This window comes from Bufo gargarizans, chromosome 5 (genome assembly GCF_014858855.1).
Source record: "Bufo gargarizans isolate SCDJY-AF-19 chromosome 5, ASM1485885v1, whole genome shotgun sequence".
Classification (NCBI taxonomy): Eukaryota; Metazoa; Chordata; class Amphibia; order Anura; family Bufonidae; genus Bufo; species Bufo gargarizans.
This window is the reverse complement of record NC_058084.1, coordinates 483,843,596-483,864,315: the sequence shown is the minus strand read 5'-3', so window position 1 is coordinate 483,864,315 and position 20,720 is coordinate 483,843,596. Positions and strand designations below refer to the sequence as shown.

Below are 20,720 nucleotides of genomic sequence, written 5' to 3'. Positions count from 1 at the left end.
AGGCATAAGTCGGCCATCTCTGCCCTAAAGAGAAGGTACAGCAACCCTACTGTGGAACAATACCCTAAAGATAAGGTACGGCAACCCTACTGTGGAACAATACCCTAAAGATAAGGTACAGCAACCCTACTGTGGAACAATACCCTAAAGATAAGGTAGGGCAAACCTACTGTGGAACAATACCCTAAAGAGAAGGTACGGCAACCCTACTGTGGAACAATACCCTAAAGAGAAGGTACGGCAACCCTACTGTGGAACAATACCCTAAAGAAAAGGTATGGCAACCCTACTGTGGAACAATACCCTAAAGAGAAGGTATGGCAACCCTACTGTGAGGAGGACTATGACATAGTGGGAATAACTGAGACATGGCTGGATGATCGCTATGACAGGGGGAATAACTGAGACACGGCTAGATGATAGCTATGACTGGGCAGTTAATGTACAGGGTTACAGCCTGTTTAGAAAGAATCATCAAAACCGGAGAGGGGGAGGGGTCTGCCTTTATATAAAGTCTTGTCTAAAGCCCACACTCCGTGAAGATATAAGTGAGGGACATGGACATGTGGAGTCAGTGTGGGTAGAGATACATGGAGCTAAAAACAATAATAAATTACTAATAGGAGTTTACTATAAGCCACCTAATATACCGGAGTCCACAGAAAATCTACTACTAAATGAGACAGACGAGGCGGCAAATCATAATGAGGTGGTTATTATGGGGGAACTCCACAGATATAGACTGGGAAACTGGGACCTGTACATCTCATAAAGGAAACAGGTTCTTGGCAATAACCAAAGACAATTACCTCTCCCAACTGGTTCAGGACCCGACTAGAGGGACGGCCATACTGGACCCAGTACTAACCACTAGGCCTGACAGAACAACAGACGTGCAGGTCGGCGGACACCTGGGAAATAGTGACCAGAAAGTAATAACCTTCCAATTATCCTTCAAAAGAGCGTTTCTACAGGGAGGAACAAAAATACCAAACTTCAAAAAAGCTAAATTTAGCCGACTAAGAGAGGCCATAGGCCAAACTAACTGGGACAAAGTCCTCACAAATAAAAATACAGCCACAAAATGGGATATCTTTGAAAGCATCCTAAAATCTCATTGTGAGAGGTACATACCGTATGGGAATAAAAGGTTAAGGAACAAAAAGGAACCAATGTGGATAAACAGAACTGTAAAGAAAGCAATAAATGACAAAAAGAAAGCATATAAAACACTAAAACAGGAGGGTAGCACGGAAGCACTAAAAAACCATAAGGAAAAAAATAGAACATGTAAAAAACAAATAAAAGCGGCCAAACTAGAGACCGAGAGATTAATTGCCAAAGAGAGTAAAACTAACCCTAAAATGTTCTTCAATTATATAAATGTTAAAAAGTATAAATCTGAAGGTGTCGGCCCTCTACAGAGTAATGAGGGGGGAGTCACAGAGAGCGACGAGGAGAAAGCAAAGCTGTTAAATATTTTTTTCTCCAATGTATTCACTAAGGAAAATAAACTGTCAGATGACATGCCGAATGTAAAAAAAAAATCCCCATTAAAAGTGTCCTGTGTGACCCAGGAAGAAGCACATCAGCGACTTAAAGAGATTAAACTAGACAAATCGCCAGGACCAGATGGCATACACCCCCGTATCCTAAGGGAATTAAGTAATGTCATAGCCAGACCCTCATTTCTGATATTTGCAGATTCTATACTGACAGGGAATGTCCCACAGGATTGGCGCATGGCAAATGTGGTGCCAATATTCAAAAAGGGTCCAAAAACAGAGCCTGGAAACTATAGGCCGGTAAGTTTAACATCTGTTGTGGGTAAACTGTTTGAAGGTTTTCTGAGGGATGCTATGTTAGAGCATCTTAACGGAAATAAGCAAATAACGCCATATCAGCATGGCTTCATGAGGGATCGGTCATGTCAGACTAATTTAACCAGTTTCTATGAGGAGGTAAGTTCTAGACTTGACAGCGGCGAATCAATGGATGTCGTGTATCTGGACTTCTCCAAAGCATTTGACACTGTACCACATAAAAGGTTAGTATATAAAATGAGAATGCTCGGACTGGGAGAAAACGTCTGTAAGTGGGTAAGTAACTGGCTGAGGGATAGAAAACAGAGGGTGGTTATTAACGGTACACACTCAGATTGGGTCACTGTCACTAGTGGGGTACCTCAGGGGTCAGTACTGGAGGGGTCACTGCCACTAGTGGGGTACCTCAGGGGTCAGTACTGGAGGGGTCACTGTCATTAGTGGGGTACCTCAGGGGTCAGTATTGGAGGGGTCACTGTCACTAGTGGAGTACCTCAGGGGTCAGTACTGGAGGGGTCACTGTCACTAGTGGGGTACCTCAGGGGTCAGAATTAGGGGGGGTCACTGTCACTAGTGGGGTACCTCAGGGGTCAGTACTGGAGGGGTCACTGTCACTAGTGGAGTACCTCAGGGGTCAGTACTGGAGGGGTCACTGTCACTAGTGGGGTACCTCAGGGGTCAGAATTAGGGGGGGTCACTGTCACTAGTGGGGTACCTCAGGGGTCAGTACTGGAGGGGTCACTGTCACTAGTGGGGTACCTCAGGGGTCAGTACTGGAGGGGTCACTGTCACTAGTGGGGTACCACAGGGGTCAGTACTGGAGGGGTCACTGTCACTAGTGGGGTACCTCAGGGGTCAGTATTGGAGGGGTCACTGTCACTAGTGGAGTACCTCAGGGGTCAGTACTGGAGGGGTCACTGTCACTAGTGGGGTACCTCAGGGGTCAGAATTAGGGGGGGTCACTGTCACTAGTGGGGTACCTCAGGGGTCAGTACTGGAGGGGTCACTGTCACTAGTGGGGTACCTCAGGGGTCAGTACTGGAGGGGTCACTGTCACTAGTGGGGTACCACAGGGGTCAGTACTGGAGGGGTCACTGTCACTAGTGGGTTACCTCAGGGGTCAGTATTGGGCCCTATTCTCTTCAATATATTTATTAATGATCTTGTAGAAGGCTTGCACAGTAAAGTATACATTTTCGCAGATGACACTAAACTGTGTAAAGTAATTAACATTGAAGAGGACGGTATACTGTATATATACTACAGAGGACAGTATACGGTATATATACTACAGAGGACAGTATACTGTATATATACTACAGAGGACAGTATACTATATATATACACTACAGAGGACAGTATACTATATATATATACTACAGAGGACAGTATACTGTATATATACTACAGAAGACAGTATACTGTATATATATTACAGAGGACAGTATACTGTATATATACTACAGAGGACAGTATACTGTATATATACTACAGATGACAGTATACTGTATATATATACTACAGAGGACAGTATACTGTATATACACTACAGAGGACAGTATACTGTATATATACTACAGAGGACAGTATACTGTATATATATACTACAGAGGACAGTATACTGTATATATACTACAGAGGACAGTATACTGTATATATATACTACAGAGGACAGTATACTGTATATATACTACAGAGGACAGTATACTGTATATATACTACAGAGGACAGTATATTGTATATACACTACAGAGGGCAGTATACTGTATATATACTACAGAGGACAGTATACTACTACAGAGGGATCTGGATAGATTGGAGGCTTGGGCAGATAACTGGCAGATGAGGTTTAACACTGACAAATGTAAAGTTATGCACATGGGAAGGAATAATGCAAGTCACCCGTACATACTAAATGGTAAAACACTGGGTAACACTGACATGGAAAAGGATCTAGGAATTTTAAAAAACAGCAAACTAAGCTGCAAAAACCAGTGTCAGGCAGCTGCTGCCAAGGCCAATAAGATAATGGGTTGCATCAGAAGGGGCATAGATGCCCGTGTCGAGAACATAGTCCTACCACTTTACACATCACTAGTCAGACCACACATGGAGGACTGTGTACAGTTCTGGGCTCCTGTGAACAAGGCAGACATAGCAGAGCTGGAGAGGGTCCAGAGGAGGGCAACTAAAGTAATAACTGGAATGGGGCAACTACAGGACCCTGAAAGATTATCAAAATTAGGTATTAATTAGTTATTCACTTTAGAAAAAAGACGACTGAGGGGAGATCTAAATACTATGTATAAATATATCAGGGGTCAGTACAGAGATCACTCCTATCATCTATTTATTCCCAGGACTGTGACTGTGACGAGGGGACATCCTCTGCGTCTGGAGGAAAGAAGATTTGTAGACAAACATAGAAGGGGATTCTTTACTGTAAGAGCAGTGAGACTATGGACTCTATACTGTAAGAGCAGTGAGACTATGGACTCTTTACTGTAAGAGCGGTGAGACTATGGATTCTATACTGTAAGAGCAATGAGACTATGGACTCTGTACTGTAAGAGCAGTGAGACTATGGACTCTTTACTGTAAGAGCAGTGAGACTATGGACTCTTTACTGTAAGAGCAGTGAGACTATGGACTCTTTACTGTAAGAGCAGTGAGACTATGGACTCTTTACTGTAAGAGCAGTGAGACTATGGACTCTTTACTGTAAGAGCAGTGAGACTGTGGACTCTTTACTGTAAGAGCAGTGAGACTATGGACTTTTTACTGTAAGAGCAGTGAGACTGTGGACTCTATACTGTAAGAGCAGTGAGACTATGGACTCTATACTGTAAGAGCAGTGAGACTATGGACTCTGTACTGTAAGAGCAGTGAGACTATGGACTCTGTACTGTAAGAGCAGTGAGACTATGGACTCTATACTGTAAGAGCAGTGAGACTATAGACTCTATACTGTAAGCAGTGAGACTGTGGACTCTGTACTGTAAGAGCAGTGAGACTATGGACTCTTTACTGTAAGAGCAGTGAGACTATGGACTCTATACTGTAAGAGCAGTGAGACTATGGACTTTTTACTGTAAGAGCAGTGAGACTATGGACTCTATACTGTAAGAGCAGTGAGACTGTGGACTCTATACTGTAAGAGCAGTGAGACTATGGACTCTATACTGTAAGAGCAGTGAGACTATGGACTCTTTACTGTAAGAGCAGTGAGACTATGGACTCTTACTGTAAGAGCAGTGAGACTATGGACCTCTATACTGTAAGAGCAGTGAGACTGTGGACTCTATACTGTAAGAGCAGTGAGACTGTGGGACTCTATACTGTAAGAGCAGTGAGACTATGGACTCTATACTGTAAGAGCAGTGAGACTGTGGACTCTATACTGTAAAGCAGTGAGACTATGGACTCTTTACTGTAAGAGCAGTGAGACTATGGACTCTTTACTGTAAGAGCAGTGAGACTATGGACTTCTATACTGTAAGAGCAGTGACACTATGGACTCTGTACTGTAAGAGCAGTGAGACTATGGACTTATACTGTAAGAGCAGTGAGACTAGTGGGACTCTATTACTGTAAGAGCAGTGAGACTATGGACTCTATACTGTAAGAGCAGTGAGACTATGGACTCTTTACTGGTAAGAGCAGTGAGACTATGGACTCTTATACTGTAAGAGCAGTGAGACTATGGACTCTTACTGTAAGAGCAGTGAGACTATGGACTCTATACTGGTAAGAGCAGTGAGACTATGGACTCTATACTGTAAGAGCAGTGAGACTATGGACTCTATTACTGTAAGAGCAGTGAGACTATGGACTCTATACTGTAAGAGCAGTGAGACTGTGGACTCTATACTGTAAGAGCAGTGAGACTATGGACTCTATACTGTAAGAGCAGTGAGACTAGTGGACTCTTACTGTAAGAGCAGTGAGACTATGGACTCTTTACTGTAAGAGCAGTGAGACTATGGACTCTTTACTGTAAGAGCAGTGAGACTGGGACTCTATACTGTAAAGAGCAGTGAACTATGGACTCTTTACTGTAAGAGCAGTGAACTATGGACTCTATACTGTAGAGCATCGACTCTATACTGTAAGAGCAGTGAGACTGTGGACTCTATACTGTAAGAGCAGTGAGACTATGGACTCTTTACTGTAAGAGCAGTGAGACTATGGACTCTTTACTGTAAGAGCAGTGAGACTATGGACTCTTTACTGTAAGAGCAGTGAGACTATGGACTCTTTACTGTAAGAGCAGTGAGACTATGGACTCTTTACTGTAAGAGCGGTGAGACTATGGACTCTATACTGTAAGAGCAGTGACACTATGGACTCTATACTGTAAGAGCAGTGAGACTATGGACTCTATACTGTAAGAGCAGTGAGACTATGGACTCTTTACTGTAAGAGCAGTGAGACTATGGACTCTTTACTGTAAGAGCAGTGAGACTATGGACTCTTTACTGTAAGAGCAGTGAGACTATGGACTCTTTACTGTAAGAGCAGTGAGACTATGGACTCTTTACGGTAAGAGCAGTGAGACTATGGACTCTATACTGTAAGAGCAGTGAGACTATGGACTCTTACTGTAAGAGCAGTGAGACTATGGACTCTTTACTGTAAGAGCAGTGAGACTATGGACTCTATACTGTAAGAGCAGTGAGACTATGGACTCTATACTGTAAGAGCAGTGAGACTATGGACTCTATACTGTAAGAGCAGTGAGACTGTGGACTCTATACTGTAAGAGCAGTGAGACTATGGACTCTTTACTGTAAGAGCAGTGAGACTATGGACTCTATACTGTAGGAGCAGTGAGACTATGGACTCTTTACTGTAAGAGCAGTGAGACTATGGACTCTTTACTGTAAGAGCAGTGAGACTATGGACTCTTTACTGTAAGAGCAGTGAGACTATGGACTCTTTACTGTAAGAGCAGTGAGACTATGGACTCTTTACGGTAAGAGCAGTGAGACTATGGACTCTATACTGTAAGAGCGGTGAGACTATGGACTCTATACTGTAAGAGCAGTGAGACTATGGACTCTATACTGTAAGAGCAGTGAGACTATGGACTCTTTACTGTAAGAGCAGTGAGACTATGGACTCTTTACGGTAAGAGCAGTGAGACTATGGACTCTTTACTGTAAGAGCAGTGAGACTATGGACTCTATACTGTAAGAGCGGTGAGACTATGGACTCTTTACTGTAAGAGCAGTGAGACTATGGACTCTATACTGTAAGAGCAGTGAGACTATGGACTCTTTACTGTAAGAGCAGTGAGACTATGGACTCTTTACTGTAAGAGCAGTGAGACTATGGACTCTTTACTGTAAGAGCAGTGAGACTATGGACTCTTTACGGTAAGAGCAGTGAGACTATGGACTCTATACTGTAAGAGCAGTGAGACTATGGACTCTATACTGTAAGAGCAGTGAGACTATGGACTCTGTACGGTAAGAGCAGTGAGACTATGGACTCTTTACGGTAAGAGCAGTGAGACTATGGACTCTGTACTGTAAGAGCAGTGAGACTATGGACTCTATACTGTAAGAGCAGTGAGACTATGGACTCTTTACGGTAAGAGCAGTGAGACTATGGAGCTCTCTGCCTGAGGAGGTGGTGATGATGAGTACAATAAAGGAGTTCAGGAGGGGCCTGGATGTATTTCTGGAGTGTAATAATATTACAGGCTATAGCTACTAGAGAGGGGTCGTTGATCCAGGGAGTTATTCTGATGTCTGATTTTTTTATTCCCCTAAAGTGGGGAAAATTGGCTTCTACCTCACAGGGGATTTTTGCCTTCCTCTGGATCATCTTGCAGGATGAGAGGCCGAACTGGATGGACAAATGTCTTTTTTCAGCCTTATTTACTGTTACTGTGGAACAATACCCTAAAGAGAAGGTACGGCTGTATAAGGTAAATAAAGGTCTGATGTCATCGTATATCGCAGAGTGGAATATTTTTGGAGATTTGATATCATATATATATATACAGAATAGTAAATATGATGTCATCGTAAGTCTGACATATAGATCAGTGTGATTTCTATGTGTCTAACTTTATAAGAAGCCCTCAGTTCTGTGACCAGGACTAGTGCAAGTTGTATGTAAACAAGAATGTTCCCAGTCAATGACAGAAAGCAGAGATCTTGAAAGTGGTGAGGAATTCAGACACAGAGTCTGTTGGGATATATTCACACAAGATTCAGGTTATGTCTGAAATTGGGCCAAAAATCCCATCGTGAATAAACGCGGAGAGAGAGCCTGTCCTTCTCTGTGATCAGGGGCCCGGGGACACCATTCAGGTACGCAGCTCCCCGCTCACCATCTCATCAATCATTGGCTGATGGCTCATCTCTGTGCAAGCCGCGAGTCATATACATATATACCACTCCCTGACATCCCAGACACCAGAAGGAAAGCATGCACGTGCTGGACCAGGCATTAGATGGCAGAATACACAAGCCTATGGCAGCACAGAGTATTTCAGACAAGAGTTACACAGGAAAAGATCAGGATCTCCAGCAACACAGAGTATTTCAGGAGAGGAGTGTGGAGTCTCAGGATGAGAGTTACACAGTGGATGGAGCAGGGACCCCAGCAGCACAGAGGACTTCAGGAGAGCGTATTGTTCCTCTGTGTCCTCCATGGTGGCACCTCACAGTCTACAACTCACTACTCACAGATGATCATAATTCTCACTATATGGCAGAACTGGAAACACAACAACAAAGGGTTAAACCTTCCATCAGCGAGACAAATCCCTTCAGGTGCAGGATCTGAGAACGGACTACTACCCTCAGCGTGCTCTGCCAGTGCCACACAGTTACTTCTTCTCGACTTCCTGCTCCTCTCATGGAGTCCTCCTTGCACTGATCTTCTATCTGACAGTACAAGGCAGGGGACCCCTGACAGATGACCCCCACCTCGCCCTGTGCTGGTGCCAAGCTTCTGTGGGCCGTTTGCCTTCTAGGCTGTAAAAGTCACAGGTATTTCTGCCACGCTGCGCCATCACCAGGCCGGCTACATCAGTATGGTCCCACTACAGGAACATTGGAGCCGCCTTGTGCAGCCTCATCATTGAAGACTCCCATCATCATCACAGCCCGCACAGGCACTCCCAACGTCAGTGACAACAGATTAGGAAAATTCCTCTGAAACAAGGAAACATTTACCTGGTGTCAGTCTCCTGCCTCCCGCCAAACAATGCAGAATTAATACCGCTACAAATTACTAGTACAAGACGTCTGGAGGGAGGGGGCCGCACATCGTACATCACACACATTGTATGTACATTATACACTACACATCATTCACTATGTACATCATACATTACATACATCATACACTATGTACATCATACATTACATACATCATACACTATGTACATCATACATTACATACATCATACACTATGTACAGTCAGGTCCATAAATATTGGGACATTGACACATGATCGATTGGAAATGAAACAGACAAGATGTGCTTTACCCGCAGACTGTCAGCTTTACCCGCAGACCGTCAGCTTTACCCGCAGACCGTCAGCTTTACCCGCAGACCGTCAGCTTTACCTGCAGACCGTCAGCTTTACCTGCAGACTGTCAGCTTTACCTGCAGACTGTCAGCTGTACCTGCAGACTGTCGGCTTTACCTGCAGACTGTCGGCTTTACCTGCAGACTGTCAGCTTTACCTGCAGACTGTCGGCTTTACCTGCAGACTGTCGGCTTTACCTGCAGACTGTCGGCTTTACCTGCAGACTGTCGGCTTTACCCGCAGACTGTCAGCTTTACCTGCAGACTGTCAGCTTTACCTGCAGACAGTCAGCTTTACCTGCAGACCGTCAGCTTTACCTGCAGACTGTCAGCTTTACCTGCAGACTGTCAGCTTTACCTGCAGACCGTCAGCTTTACCTGCAGACTGTCAGCTTTACCTGCAGACTGTCAGCTTTACCTGCAGACTGTCAGCTTTACCTACAGACTGTCAGCTTTACCCGCAGACTGTCAGCTTTACCTGCAGACTGTCAGCTTTACCTGCAGACTGTCAGCTCTACCTGCAGACTGTCAGCTTTACCTGCAGACTGTCAGCTTTACCTACAGACTGTCAGCTTTACCTGCAGACTGTCAGCTTTACCTGCGGACTGTCAGCTTTACCTGCAGACCGTCAGCTTTACCTGCAGACTGTCAGCTTTACCCGCAGACTGTCAGCTTTACCTGCAGACTGTCAGCTTTACCTGCAGACTGTCAGCTTTACCCGCAGACTGTCAGCTTTACCTGCAGACTGTCAGCTTTACCTGCAGACTGTCAGCTTTACCTACAGACTGTCAGCTTTACCTGCAGACTGTCAGCTTTACCTGCAGACTGTCAGCTCTACCTGCAGACTGTCAGCTTTACCTGCAGACTGTCAGCTGTAATCTGAGGGGATTTACATCCAAATCCGGTGAACGGTGCAGGAATTACAGCAGTTTGAACCTTCCTGATCAAAAGTTTAAGACCACTTGAAAAATGGCAAAAAATCATATTTTACATTGTTGGATCTTAACAAGGTTCCAAGTGGAGCTTCAACCTGCAACAAGAAGAGATGGGAGGGAGACAATTGTTTTTTTGAGCATTCAATTTAATGAAAACAACGATTAAACTGAAACAGGCTGTTTTTCATTTGATCCAAAGTTTAGGACCACGTGCCTTTAAAAGGCCAAATCTGTGCAAAGATGTGGATTCCTTGTCATTGTCTGTCAGGTAGTCACACGTTGTGATGGCAAAGGCAAAAAACTCTCCCTTTTTGAACGTGGTCGGGTTGTTGAACTGCATAAGCAGGGTCTCTCACAGCGCGCCATCGCTGCTGAGGGGGGACGCAGTAAGACAGTCATTTGGAATTTCTTAAATGATCCTGAGGGTAATGGAACAAAAAAGTCAAGTGGAAGACCCAAAAAATGTCATCAGCACTGAGCCGGAGGATCCAATTGGCCGTCTGTCAAGACACTTGACGATCCTCGACCCAAATTAGGGTCCTTACTGGTGCTGACTGCAGCCCCATAACCATCAGACGGCATCTGAGACTGAAGGGCTTCAAAAACAAAAAACGTCTTCAAAGACCTCGTCTCCTTGAACGCCACAGAACTGCACCAAACATGGGACATTCAAAGGTGGAGAAAGTTTTATTCTCTGCTGAGAATTTTTTTTACCTTGATGGTCCTGATGGTTTCCAACGTTACTGGCATGACAAGCAGATCCCACCTGAGATGTTTTCTACGCGCCACAGTGGAGGGGGCGCCATAATGGTCTGGGGTGCTTTTTGCTTCAGTGGAGCTTCAGGAAGTGCAGGGGCGTCAAACGGCCGCTGGCTATGTCCAGATGTTGCAGAGAGCATTCCTCCTGACTGAGGCCCTCGTCTGTGTGGTAACAGGACAACGCTACAGTACACAATGCCCGCAGGACAAGGGACTTCCTCCAGGAGAATAACATCACTCTTTTGGCCCATCCTGCGGGTTCCCCTGATCTAAATCCAATTGAGAACCTTTGGGGATGGATGGCAAGGGAAGGTTACAACAATGGACAACAGTTCCAGACAGTAGATGGCCTTCGTGCGGCCGTCTTCACCACTTGGAGAAATATTCCCACTCACCTCATGGAAACGCTTGCATCAAGCATGCCGAAACAATAACGGCGGAGCTACTCATTACTGAGGTCATGTTTGGAGGTTGGATTTCTGTTTTGGGGGGGTTTAGTTTTTTTTGGGGAGGTGTGGGCCTAAACCTGATCAGCTGAAAAACAGCCTGTTTCAGTTTATTCGTTGTTTTCATTAAGTTGAATGTGCAAAACATGTTTTGTCTCCCTCCCATTTCTTCTTGTTGCATGTTGAAGCTCTACTTGGAACCTTGTTAAGATCCATCCATGCTAAATAGGATTTTCTGCCATTTTTCAAGTGGTCTTAAACTTTTGATCAGGACTGTCTATGTGCCTCCCACTTTCTAAGAGACCAAAAGTAATGGGACAAAATAATAATCATAAATCAAACTTTCACTTTTTAATACTTGGTTGCAAATCCTTTGCCGTCAATTACAGCCTGAAGTCTGGAACGCATAGACATCACCAGACGCTGGTCTCATCCCTGGTGATGCTCTGCCCGGCCTCTACTGCAACTGTCTTCAGCTCCTGCTTGTTCTTGGGGCATTTTCCCTTCAGTTTTGTCCTAAGCAAGTGAAATGCTCAATCGGATTCAGGTCCGGGGATTGACTCGGCCATTGCAGAACATTCCACTTCTTTCCCTTAAACTCTTTGGTTGCTTTTGCAGTATGCTTTGGGTCATTGTCCATCTGCAATGTGAAGCGCCGTCCAATGAGTTCTGAAGCATTTGGCTGAATATGAGCAGATAATATTGCCCGAAACCCTTCAGAATTCATCCTGCTGCTTTTGTCCGCAGTCACATCATAAATAAATACAAGAGAAGCAGTTCCATTGGCAGCCATACATGCCCACGCCATGACACCACCACCACCATGCTTCACTGATGAGGCGGTATGCTTAGGATCATGAGCAGCTCCTTTCCTTCTCCATACTCTTCTCTTCCCATCACTCTGGTACAAGTTGATCTTGGTCTCATCTGTCCATAGGATGTTGTTCCAGAACTGTGAAGGCTTTTTTAGATGTCGTTTGGCAAACTCTAATCTGGCCTTCCTGTTTTTGAGGCCACCAATGGTTTCCATCTTGTGGTGAACCCTCTGTATTCACTCTGGTGAAGTCTTCTCCTGATTGTTGACTTTGACACACATACACCTACCTCCCGGAGAGTGTTCTTGATCCGGCCAACTGTTGTGAAGGGGGTTTTCTTCACCAGGGAAAGAATTCTTCGCTCATCCACCACAGTTGTTTTCCGTGGTCTTCCGGGTCTTTTGGTGTTGCGGAGATCACCGGTGCGTTCCTTCTGTGTAAGAATGTTCCAAGCAGTTGTTTTGGCCGCGCCTGATGTTTTTGCTGTCTCTCTGATGGGTTTGTGGTGTTTTTCAGCCTAATGATGGCTTCACTGATAGTGACCGCTCTTTGGATCTCATCTTGAGAGTTGACAGCAACAGATTCCAAATGCAGATAGCAGACTGGAGATGACCTCTGGACCTTGTATCTGCTCATTGTAATTGGGATAATGAGGGAATAACACACACCGGCCATGGGACAGCCGAGAAGACAATTGTCCCATTACTTGTGGTCCCTTAACAAGTGGGAGGCACAGATGCAAACTGCTGTAATTCCTGCACCGTTCACCTGATCTGGATGTAAATACCTCAAATTACAGCTGACAGTCTGCAGGTAAAGCTGACAGTCTGCAGGTAAAGCTGACAGTCTGCGGGTAAAGCTGACAGTCTGCAGGTAAAGCTGACAGTCTGCGGGTAAAGCCGACAGTCTGCGGGTAAAGCCGACAGTCTGCGGGTAAAGCCGACAGTCTGCGGGTAAAGCCGACAGTCTGCGGGTAAAGCCGACAGTCTGCGGGTAAAGCCGACAGTCTGCGGGTAAAGCCGACAGTCTGCGGGTAAAGCCGACAGTCTGCGGGTAAAGCCGACAGTCTGCGGGTAAAGCCGACAGTCTGCGGGTAAAGCCGACAGTCTGCAGGTAAAGCCGACAGTCTGCAGGTAAAGCTGACAGTCTGCAGGTAAAGCTGACAGTCTGCAGGTAAAGCACATCTTGTTTGTTTCCGTCGCATTTACAATCACGAAATTTGGCACACAGGTCCATCAGGTGTCCGGGAAGGTTTTAGACCGGGTCTCAGCTCTCTAGGACGTACCGTTCCTGAAATAATCTCCCCAAAATACATTGGCCAATAGAAGCTTGGTCACATGACCCTTATCAGCCAATAGAAGCTCGCAGGCCCTTAGTCTCCACATACACACAGTTTTACACCAGGTTTTCATAACAAGCCTGCCATTTTTCTTCACTGCTGTAGGTCAGCTTCAAAGGGGCAGAGCTCTGTGGATGACACTGTTAAGGGAGCGGAGTGCTGTGGAGGTCACAGTTAAGGGGTATATTGCTGTAGAGGCCACTGTTAAGGGGCAGGGTGTTGTGGAAATCACTGTTAAGGAGATGGAGTACTGTGGAGGTCACTATTAAAAGCATGGTCGCTGTGGTGGTCACTGTTAAAGGGGCGAACTGCTGTGGAGGTCACTGTTTAAGAGGCGAGTGCTGTGGAGGTCTTTGTTAGGGGGCAAGGTGTTGTGGAGGTAACATTTTAAGGGAACGGAGCTCTGTGGAGGTCACTGTTAAGGGGGCGGGTTATTTTGGAAATCACTGTTAACGAGATTGGGTACTGTGGAGGTCACAAATAACGGATCGGCCGCTGTGGAAGTCACAATTAAAGAGACAGGGTTCTGTGAGGTCACTGTTAAGGGAGCGGGGTTCTGTGAGGTCACTAATAAGGCAGCGGGGTTCTGTGAGGTCACTAATAAGGCAGCGGGGTTCTGTGAGGTCACTGTTAAGGGAGCGGGGTACAGTGGAGGTCACTGTTAAGGCAGCGGGGTTCTGTGAGGTCACTGTTAAGGGAGCGGGAATCTGTGAGGTCACTGTTAAGGGAGCGGGGTTCTGTGAGGTCACTGTTAAGGGAGCAGGGTTCTGTGAGGTCACTGTTAAGGGAGCGGGAATCTGTGATGTCACTGTTAAGGGAGCGGGGTTCTGTGAGGTCACTGTTAAGGGAGCGGGGTTCTGTGAGGTCACTAATAAGGGAGCGGGGTTCTGTGAGGTCACTGTTAAGGGAGCGGGGTTCTGTGAGGTCACTGTTAAGGGAGCGGGGTTCTGTGAGGTCACTGTTAAGGGAGCGGGGTTCTGTGAGGTCACTGTTAAGGGAGCGGGAATCTGTGAGGTCACTGTTAAAGGAGCAAGGTTCTGTGAGGTCACTGTTAAGGGAGCGGAGTACAGTGAGGTCACTTAAGGGAGCATGTTTCTGTGAGGTCACTGTTAAGGGAGCGGGGTACAGTGGAGGTAACTGTTAAGGGAGCGGGGTTCTGTGAGGTCACTGTTAAGGGAGCGGGGTTCTGTGAGGTCACTGTTAAGGGAGCGGGGTTCTGTGAGGTCACTGTTAAGGCAGCGGGGTTCTGTGAGGTCACTGTTAAGGGAGCAGGGTACTGTGAGGTCACTGTTAAGGGAGCGGGGTTCTGTGAGGTCACTGTTAAGGGAACGGGAATCCGTGAGGTCACTGTTAAGGGAGCGGGGTACTGTGAGGTCACTGTTAAGGCAGCGGGGTTCTGTGAGGTCACTGTTAAGGCAGCGGGGTTCTGTGAGGTCACTGTTAAGGGAGCGGGGTACAGTGGAGGTCACTGTTAAGGGAGCGGGGTTCTGTGAGGTCACTGTTAAGGGAGCGGGGTTCTGTGAGGTCACTGTTAAGGGAGCGGGGTTCTGTGAGGTCACTGTTAAGGGAGCGGGGTACAGTGGAGGTCACTGTTAAGGGAGCGGGGTTCTGTGAGGTCACTGTTAAGGGAGCGGGGTTCTGTGAGATCACTGTTAAGGGAGCGGGGTACTGTGAGGTCACTGTTAAGGGAGCGGGGTTCTGTGAGGTCACTGTTAAGGGAGCGGGGTACAGTGGAGGTCACTGTTAAGGGAGCGGGGTTCTGTGAGGTCACTGTTAAGGGAGCGGGGTACAGTGGAGGTCACTGTTAAGGGAGCGGGGTTCTGTGAGGTCACTGTTAAGGGAGCGGGGTTCTGTGAGATCACTGTTAAGGGAACGGGGTACTGTGAGGTCACTGTTAAGGGAGCGGGGTACTGTGAGGTCACTGTTAAGGGAGCGGGGTTCTGTGAGGTCACTGTTAAGGGAGCAAGGTTCTGTGAGGTCACTGTTAAGGGAGCGGAGTACAGTGAGGTCACTTAAGGGAGCATGTTTCTGTGAGGTCACTGTTAAGGGAGCGGGGTACAGTGGAGGTCACTGTTAAGGGAGCGGGGTTCTGTGAGGTCACTGTTAAGGGAGCGGGGTTCTGTGAGGTCACTGTTAAGGGAGCGGGGTTCTGTGAGGTCACTGTTAAGGCAGCGGGGTTCTGTGAGGTCACTGTTAAGGGAGCAGGGTACTGTGAGGTCACTGTTAAGGGAGCGGGGTTCTGTGAGGTCACTGTTAAGGGAACGGGAATCCGTGAGGTCACTGTTAAGGGAGCGGGGTACTGTGAGGTCACTGTTAAGGGAGCGGGGTTCTGTGAGGTCACTGTTAAGGCAGCGGGGTTCTGTGAGGTCACTGTTAAGGGAGCGGGGTACAGTGGAGGTCACTGTTAAGGGAGCGGGGTTCTGTGAGGTCACTGTTAAGGGAGCGGGGTTCTGTGAGGTCACTGTTAAGGGAGCGGGGTTCTGTGAGGTCACTGTTAAGGGAGCGGGGTACAGTGGAAGTCACTGTTAAGGGAGCGGGGTTCTGTGAGGTCACTGTTAAGGGAGCGGGGTTCTGTGAGATCACTGTTAAGGGAGCGGGGTACTGTGAGGTCACTGTTAAGGGAGCGGGGTTCTGTGAGGTCACTGTTAAGGGAGCGGGGTACAGTGGAGGTCACTGTTAAGGGAGCGGGGTTCTGTGAGGTCACTGTTAAGGGAGCGGGGTACAGTGGAGGTCACTGTTAAGGGAGCGGGGTTCTGTGAGGTCACTGTTAAGGGAGCGGGGTTCTGTGAGGTCACTGTTAAGGGAACGGGGTACTGTGAGGTCACTGTTAAGGGAGCGGGGTACTGTGAGGTCACTGTTAAGGGTGCGGGGTTCTGTGAGGTCACTGTTAAGGGAGCGGGGTTCTGTGAGGTCACTGTTAAGGGAGCGGGGTACTGTGAGGTCACTGTTAAGGGAGCGGGGTTCTGTGAGGTCACTGTTAAGGCAGCGGGGTTCTGTGAGGTCACTGTTAAGGGAGCGGGGTACTGTGAGGTCACTGTTAAGGGAGCGGGGTTCTGTGAGGTCACTGTTAAGGGAGCGGGGTTCTGTGAGGTCACTGTTAAGGGAGCGGGGTACTGTGAGGTCACTGTTAAGGGAGCGGGGTTCTGTGAGGTCACTGTTAAGGCAGCGGGGTACTGTGAGGTCACTGTTAAGGCAGCGGGGTTCTGTGAGGTCACTGTTAAGGGAGCGGGGTTCTGTGAGGTCACTGTTAAGGCAGCGGGGTTCTGTGAGGTCACTGTTAAGGGAGCGGGGTTCTGTGAGGTCACTGTTAAGGCAGCGGGGTTCTGTGAGGTCACTGTTAAGGGAGCGGGGTTCTGTGAGGTCACTGTTAAGGGAGCGGGGTTCTGTGAGGTCACTGTTAAGGCAGCGGGGTTCTGTGAGGTCACTGTTAAGGGAGCGGGGTTCTGTGAGGTCACTGTTAAGGGAGCGGGGTTCTGTGAGGTCACTGTTAAGGGAGCAAGGTTCTGTGAGGTCACTGTTAAGGGAGCGGGGTTCTGTGAGGTCACTGTTAAGGGAGCGGGGTTCTGTGAGATCACTGTTAAGGGAGCGGGGTTCTGTGAGATCACTGTTAAGGGAGCGGGGTTCTGTGAGATCACTGTTAAGGGAGTGGGGTACAGTGAGGTCACTGTTAAGGGAGTGGGGTACAGTGAGGTCACTGTTAAATGGGCAGTCGCTGTGGAGGTCTCTGTTAAAGGTCCAGGAATGGTGGCGGTCACAGTTAAGGGAACTGTAACCTATGGTCAGTGTTAAGGAGCGGGTGCTGTAGAGGTCACTGTTAAGGGGGTGGGGTGCGTTGGAACTCACTGTTAAAGGGGAAGGCTGCTGTAAAGGTCAAAGTTAAGGGGATGGGCCGCTGTGGAGGTCACTGTTATAGGGGATACTTGATATCTTTTAACGACACAAACAATAAATAGATTAAAAATACCCGTGCGAAGTCGGGTCCTTCTGCTAGTACATTATATACATCATACACTATATACATCATACACTATATACATCATACACTATATACATCATACACTATATATCATACACTATATACACCATACACTATATATATCATACACTATATACATCATACACTATATATATCATACACTATATACATCATACACTATATATCATACACTATATACACCATACATTATATACACCATACACTATATATATCATACACTATATACATCATACACTATATACATCATACACTATATATCATACACTATATACATCATACACTATATACACCATACACTATATATCATACACTATATACATCATACACTATATATCATACACTATATACACCATACACTATATACACCATACACTATATACATCATACACTATATACACCATACACTATATACATCATACACTATATACACCATACACTATATACATCATACACTATATACACCATACACTATATACATCATACACTATATACACCATACACTATATACATCATACACTATATACACCATACACTATATCAGACATCTCAAACTGCGGCCCTCCAGCTGTTGCAAAACTACAACTCCCAGCATGCCCGGACAGCCTACAGGTATCAGCCTACAGCAGGGCATTGTGGGAGTTGTAGTTTTACAACAGCTGGAGGGCCGCAGTTTGAGCATGCTTGCACTATATACACCATACACTTAATACATCATACACTATATTTGACGGTTTTCTGAGAGATGCTGTATTAGAGCATCTCAACGGAAATCAGCAAATACCGCCATATCAGCACGGCTTCATGAGGGATCGGTCAGACTAATGTAATCAGTTTCTATGAGGAGGTAAGTTCTAGACTTGACAGCGGAGAATCAATGGATGTCGTGTATCTGGACTTCTCCAAAGCATCTGACACTGAACCACATAGAAGGTTAGTATATAAAATGAGAATGCTCGGACTGGGAGAAAACGTCTGTATGTGGGTAAGTAACTGGCTGAGGGATAGAAAACAGAGGGTGGTTATTAACGGTACACACTCAGATTGGGTCACTGTCACTAGTGGGGTACCTCAGGGGTCAGTATTGGAGGGGTCACTGTCACTAGTGGGGTACCTCAGGGGTCAGTACTGGAGGGGTCACTGTCACTAGTGGGGTACCTCAGGGGTCAGTACTGGAGGGGTGACCATCACTAGTGGGGTACCTCAGGGGTCAGTACTGGAGGGGTCACTGTCACTAGTGGGGTACCTCAGGGGTCAGTACTGGAGGGGTCACTGTCACTAGTGGGGTACCTCAGGGGTCAGTACTGGAGGGGTCACTGTCACTAGTGGGGTACCTCAGGGGTCAGAATTAGGGGGGGTCACTGTCACTAGTGGGGTACCTCAGGGGTCAGTACTGGAGGGGTCACTGTCACTAGTGGGGTACCTCAGGGGTCAGTACTGGAGGGGTCACCGTCACTAGTGGGGTACCTCAGGGGTCAGTACTGGAGGGGTCACTGTCACTAGTGGGGTACCTCAGGGGTCAGAATTAGGGGGGTCACTGTCACTAGTGGGGTACCTCAGGGGTCAGTACTGGAGGGGTCACTAGTGGGGTACCTCAGGGGTCAGTACTGGAGGGGTCACTGTCACTAGTGGGGTACCTCAGGGGTCAGTACTGGAGGGGTCACTGTCACTAGTGGGGTACCTCAGGGGTCAGTACTGGAGGGGTCACTGTCACTAGTGGAGTACCTCAGGGGTCAGTACTGGAGGGGTCACTGTCACTAGTGGAGTACCTCAGGGGTCAGTACTGGAGGGGTCACCGTCACTAGTGGGGTACCTCAGGGGTCAGTACTGGAGGGGTCACGTCATAGTGGCGGTACCTCAGGGGTCAGAAATTAGGGGGGGTCACTGTCACTAGTGGGGTACCTCAGGGGTCAGTACTGGAGGGGTCACTGTCACTAGTGCTCAGGGGTCAGTACTGGAGGGGTCGCTGTCACTAGTGGGGTACCTCAGGGGTCAGTACTGGAGGGGTCGCTGTCACTAGTGGGGTACCTCAGGGGTCAGTACTGGAGGGGGTCGCTGTCACTAGTGGGGTACCTCAGGGGTCAGTACTGGAGGGGTCGCTGTCACTAGTGGGGTACCTCAGGGGTCAGTACTGGAGGGGTCGCTGTCACTAGTGGGGTACCTCAGGGGTCAGTACTGGAGGGGTCGCTGTCACTAGTGGGGTACCTCAGGGGTCAGTACTGGAGGGGTCCGCTGTCACTAGTGGGGTACCTCAGGGTCAGTACTGGAGGGGTCGCTGTCACTAGTGGGGTACCTCAGGGGTCAGTACTGGAGGGGTCGCTGTCACTAGTGGGGTACCTCAGGGGTCAGTACTGGAGGGTTCGCTGTCACTAGTGGGGTACCTCAGGGGTCAGTACTGGAGGGGTCGCTGTCACTAGTGGGGTACCTCAGGGGTCAGTACTGGAGGGGTCAGCTGTCACTAGTGGGGTACCTCAGGGGTCAGTACTGGAGGGGTCAGCTGTCACTAGTGGGGTACCTCAGGGGTCAGTACTGGAGGGGTCGCTGTCACTAGTGGGGTACCTCAGGGTCAGTACTGGAGGGGTCGCTGTCACTAGTGGGGTACCTCAGGGGTCAGTACTGGAGGGGTCGCTGTCACTAGTGGGGTACCTCAGGGGTCAGTACTGGAGGGGTCACTGTCACTAGTGGGGTACCTCAGGGGTCAGTACTGGAGGGGTCACTGTCACTAGTGGGGTACCTCAGGGGTCAGTACTGGAGGGGTCACTGTCACTAGTGGGGTACCTCAGGGGTCAGTACTGGAGGGGTCAGCTGTCACTAGTGGGGTACCTCAGGGGTCAGTACTGGAGGGGTCACTGTCACTAGTGGGGTACCTCAGGGGTCAGTACTGGAGGGGTCACTGTCACTAGTGGGGTACCTCAGGGGTCAGTACTGGAGGGGTCACTGTCACTAGTGGGGTACCTCAGGGGTCAGTACTGGAGGGGTCACTGTCACTAGTGGGGTACCTCAGGGGTCAGTACTGGAGGGGTCACTGTCACTAGTGGGGTACCTCAGGGGTCAGTAC

General features: G+C 47.7%; 1 protein-coding gene across 2 annotated transcripts in view; it reads right to left on the bottom strand.

Moving 5' to 3' along the window:
- The window catches only part of WNT3A (Wnt family member 3A), a 130,690-nt gene that overhangs the window by 62,674 nt on the left and 47,296 nt on the right, over nt 1-20,720 (bottom strand). The gene's annotated exons all lie outside the window — the stretch shown is intronic.